We start from the raw sequence: 5,669 nt of genomic DNA, 5'->3' as shown, positions 1-5,669 counted from the left end.
TGGATGGATGGATGGATGGATGGATGGATGGACAGATGATAGATAGATAGATAGATAGATAGATAGATAGATAGATAGATAGATAGATGATAGATAGATAGATAGACGAATGATAGCAAGAAAAAAGAAAGAAAGAAAGAAAGAAAGAAAGAAAGAAAGAAAGAAAGAAAGAAAGAAAGAAAGAAAGAAAGAAAGAAAGAAAGAAAGAAAGAAAGAAGGAAAGACCATTACTGGCCAGAAATGCAAGACTTTTAAATATATAGGTAGTCCTCAACTTATGACTATAATGGAGCCTAGAATTTCCACTGTATGTCATGATGGTTGCAAATCAAGGCACCCATGTAAACAATCAAATAGAATGTAGCAATCTTAAAGTGAATGTTACTGTCATTAATTGGTCATTAAGCAAATATCATGATTGTTAAATAAGCCCATTGCTGCAATGGATGTTTTTTAACCAGAAACCAGAAATAGACACAATCATGCAAATTGAGACTTTTTTCTCATTTTCCAATCTCCTATGTGATAAAATAGGTTTGCCTTCTGATGGCTTGATTGACTCATTGACCATGTGCTTCACATTACAACCATGATTACTTGCCTAACAACTCTCATAAAACAATTGTAAAATTGAATCCAATCACCTGGTGCCTCGACTTATGACCAAAATCCCAGTCCCAATTGTGGTCATAAATCAAGGATTACTGGTAACTTAGAGCAGTGCTTTTCAGCCTTAGCAATTTCAAGACTGCCTCCCAGAAATGCTGATTTCAAGCATAAAAAGGAGATTCTGTATCTTTGGTTTCATCTCAATTCTGTACAAGGAAGAAAGCACAGCTGGGAAAAGTAAAGAATGAGTAATCAGGCCTCACCCAAGGAAGGGAAATGTCTTAATCAATACTCTGTGCTTAATCTCTCTCATGTAAGGAAACCCATTGTTTGTTTTCTCTCTGGGATTAGTTTTAAGAGGCTTCTGAACCGTTGACCCTTCTAGGCATAAACGTTGTTGATTCTAGAGATGAATCAGTCAAAAGAAAGTAGAGCAAGAGATTATTGTCGGACTTCTTCACTCGGTTCCATTTTTCCCCCTTGGCCTTTGGTGGGGGAGGAAGATTAAAAACCTTAGACTGAGAGGAAGATCTCTCACTTCAGCCTGCTTCTCTTTCTGGGTTGTTGTTTTTTTTTTAATATATGTTTACGAGGTGCTCTCTGTGCTTGGTTGTTTTCTTGAAGATCTTTCATTATCTATGCTAGGTAACATCAGTACTAGTAAGGAATGGGGTGGCTTGCCCTGGTGGGAGAGATCTTGGAAGGCTATTTACTGTTAGCTTGTATGGCAGTTCTTTGATTGGGAGGTTGTTTACTTTTTGATTGTTGGTCTGGTGTTAATCTTGGTGTAATTCATTTGATTGACATTGACAGGGCAAATTACCACAATATAAACTGAGAGTAAACCCCACTCCTTACTAGCACTGATGATGTTACCTAGTTTGGGTAATGAAACATCTACAAGAAAATAATTAAACTCAAGAGCACCAAAACCTGTGAGCTACATATACTTTCCTTTATTGATATCTGTTTATCTCTAGTTCCAGAATGCAGGTTTTGTATTTGAATGTTCCACCATTACAGTATTGTCATCACGGTTCAATGGAGCACGGTTCAATAGGCTAATACCCATCCCATGGACTGCCATTTTATATTTCTAAAATGTGGGGAAAATAGGAGGTGCAAGTTTGATGTTTGCTGTGTTATTTGTGTGTGTGTGTATAGATAGATAGATATACACATACATACATACACATACATACATATTCTCCTATCTTTATTATTTTTCAAATAATACAGCAAACATACCCAACCCACCTTCCCCCTACTATTTTCTTCACAACAATAACCCTATGAGGTAAGATGGGCTACAAGGGAGTGATTGGCCAAGGTCACCTTTCATAGTTAAGGTGGAACTAGAACTCCCACTCTCCCAGTGATTGTCTCAAGTCACCCAGCTGGCTTTCATGGCTAAGGAAGGACTTGAACTCCCAGTCTCTTACTTTCTAGCCTGGCGCCTTAACCAGTAGACCAAACTGACCTTGGGATTCAATGATTCACTAATGAAAAAGCAGGAAATTCTCTCAACTGCTGCCAATATTTTTACTGTATTGCTTTTGGGCAGAACCCATTATTTCTTTTAAGCTTCTTTTGAAAAGATTGGGAGAACAAAAACCGGAAGGAAAGGCGAGGCACAAAGTACTCCCGAAAGAATCATCTCTATTCCTGACCATGTTTTAAATTCTAGCTATACAATATTAGAACTACACAACTTCTGAAAGTTGTAACGCTTGGGTATCAAGGATGGACATTCCCAGAAGTAATGAAATATGTACAAGGTTCTATCCTAAAGCACTCTCATAAGTTATCTTTGCAATATTTGTAGAAAATGTACCAGTATTTATCTTGGATTTCTTCTTGTTTGTTTTTAAAATGTCTGGGTGTTGTTTTTTTGGTCTGCTTCTCAAAAATGAGAAATGGTGATAGGTATCTTGCAAGCACCATGAGTTGAAGGTGTTCAGAAATACATGCTTTCCATAACTTTCCTTCACTGGTGTTTTTCTGACATTTGGATCCCAACTCCCATCACCCTCAGTGGCCATACTATCATAAGATCATTCAAATTGTATAAATATGAGGGAAGCATGTTGATTGCTAGAGGGCAATTTTTTCAATTTCCTCTTTCCCTCTCTCCCTCCTTCCATCTATCCATCCATCTCACATAGTCAATCACTTGATTCTGTGACCTGAGCTCTCTTGCACAATACTTGACCAGAGTGGAAATCAGATAACAGATAATCAGAGTTGGAAGGGACCTTGTAGGTCATCTAGTCCAACCCCCTGCCCAAGCAGGAGACCCTACACCATTTCTGACAGATGGGAGTCCAATCTCTTCTTGAAAGTTTCATGTGATGGTGTTCCCAACAACTTCCGAGGGCAAGCTGTTCCATCGGCTGATTGTTCTCACTGTCAGAAAGTTTCTGCTTTAGAAAATAGCTTGAGCCCCTCCTCTCTGTGGCAGCCCCTCAAATACTGGAACACAACTATCATGTCTCCCCTGGTCCTTCTCTTCACTAGACTAGCCAAGCCCAGTTCCTGTAACCGTTCTTCATATGCCTTAGTCTCCAGTCCCCAATCATCCTGGTTGCTCTTCTCTGTACTTTTTCTGGAGTCTCAACATCTTCTTATAGTGTGGTGATCAAAACTGGATGCAGTACTCTGGGTGTGGTCTTACTAAGGCTTTATAGAGTGGTATTAATGCCTCACTTGATCTTGACCTGTATCCCTCTGTTAATGCAATTTAGGATTGCATTAGCTTTTTTTGGCTGCTGCTGCACACTGCTGGCTCATATTTAGCTGGTTCTCCATTAAGACTTGAAGATCCCTCTCACAGTTACTACTATTAAGCCTGGATTTACGTGTATATATGTGTACTTTTGGTTTTTCTGTGAAGTGAAACTTTGCACACTAAATTTGACCACATATAAAGCCAATTTTCCCAGCACACAGAGGTTTAACCAACACATCCCCCTGCAGTGCTTTTGAGAAAAAATCCAAAGCATTGCATTCCTGAGAATTTTGCACCAAGTTACTTGAAGCTTTTCAAGCTTTATTCAAAGTCTTTATCCTGCTGCTGTGTCAACACCAATAAAAGGGCTCCACCTCAAATGTTGTAATGCTTCAAAACATGAGACACTTCCAACTGCGATCTTATTGGCATTCAAAGCTTTGGTTGGGAAATATGCATATTTCTCTGAAATGAAAAGCTTCAGTTTTTGATCAGACATATCTGATGTACAGAAAAAGCTCAAAGCAAGGGAATTGGGAGCCCTGAACAAAGTTATTTGTTTTCTGTCCATAACTTGTTGAGGAGTCGGAAGAAATATTTATTCGATTTATATTTTGATTTGCTACCAAGAACTAAAGGACGGTTTGGGAAGTCTGGGAGTTAAAGTTAAAAGTTGCCAGGTTTGAAAAACACTGCTTTAGATGGAGACTGATCAGGCTAGGATTGGGATACCCATCTAAAACAATTGCAGACAAAAAAATATGATGTTTTAGAGAATAAAATAGAGCTAGAAGGGATCTTGGAGGTCTTCTAGTCCAGTCCCCCTGCTCAAGCAGAACTTATACCATTTCAGATCAGTGACTGCCTAGTCTGGATATTGGCAAACCATCACTCTGGAGCCGCATGCGTCTCTTTCGGCCCTCTGCTGCGGCTCCTGATGCCTGCCATGCGCAGCACTGTGAACGTTAGTGCGCTTCACAATGGGGGAAACGCGGCCCCCTCCTCCTCCTGGAGCCCATTACAATGCAGAGCCACAATGTGTCCCTCCCCACTTGTCCCTGGCAACAGCAGCAACATTATCCTGACAGTGCAGGATGGGCCAGTGTCTCAGGGCAGAGTAGGTCACACGTCCAGCACCAACCAAGGCAGGAAGTAGCCACCCACCATTTCCTGCTGCAGTCAGGCAGCGAGAGACAGAGAAACAGATTTGGCTCGATTTGGCTCCGTCTGCTATCCCTCTCTCCACCTTTGCTGTTTTGCAAGGATGCAGCCAAGCGTCTTCGGGGGTGCCTAGGGACTATATTTTCCGGCCACATTGGACCAAGTTGCAGGATGTGTATGTGTGCCTGTGTGTGTGCTGCTGCTTGGGATGATGCTTCTTTGAAGTGTGTGCAGCAATCTAAGGCGGCAACCTCATGACGCTGTGATGTAACAGCTGACAATCACTCCTTTTGCAATGCAATATTTATTTTTGTACCTTTCCATAGACATAGAGAACGTGGCTGAATTTCCTTACAGTTATTCCCTGGGTGTGTGAGTTGGGAAGTAGGGGTGGGGAAGAAAGAGACAGAGACAGAAACAGAGAGAGAAAGAGAAGAGAGGCAGAGAGAAAGAAAAAGAGGCAGAGAGATAAACAGAGAGGAGGGTAAGAGAGAGGAGGAAAAGAGAGAGGAGAGACAAAGAGAGAAATAAAGAGAGAAGGAGAGAGGGAGAGAGAGAAAGAGAAAGCAGGAGAATGAGAGAGACAGGGGAGAGACAGAGAGAGAGGGGAAGAGAAAGGGAGGGAGAGAGACAGAGAGGAGGAAGAGAGAGGCAGAGAGAGAAGGGAGGGAAAGAGAGACAAGAGACACAGACACAGTCATATGACTGGATGGGAGTGAGTGACATCGAGTTGGCCACGCCCACCCAGGTTTTGTGGCTCCCGATATTTTTTCTATGGGAGATGGGTCCAAATGGCTCTTTGAGTATTTAAGGTTGCAGACCTCTGGTCTAGTCTTTTCTTAAAAACCTCCGGTGATGGAGCACCCATGATTTTTTAAGGCAAGCTGTTCCATTGTCCTCACTGTTAGGAAGTGCTTCCTTAATTCCAAATTGCTTCTCTTCTTGCTTAGTTTCCATGCATTGTTTCTTGTCCTGCACTCTGGTGCTTTAGGAGAATAATTTGACCCCCTTTTCTTTGTGGCAGCCCCTCAAATACTGGAGTACTGCTATCGTATCACTCCTAATTTTTTTCCCCTTTAAACTAGCCAAACCCAAATCCTGCAGCCGTTCTTCATGTTTCAGTCTCCAGACCTTCATCTCAGTTGCTCTTCTTTGAACTTTTTTGTCTCAA

Source organism: Pseudonaja textilis, chromosome Z (assembly GCF_049901715.1).
Source record: "Pseudonaja textilis isolate UNSWEBS1 chromosome Z, rPseTex1.2, whole genome shotgun sequence".
Classification (NCBI taxonomy): Eukaryota; Metazoa; Chordata; class Lepidosauria; order Squamata; family Elapidae; genus Pseudonaja; species Pseudonaja textilis.
The sequence above is the reverse complement of the archived record's forward strand: the minus strand, read 5'-3'. Positions refer to the sequence as shown.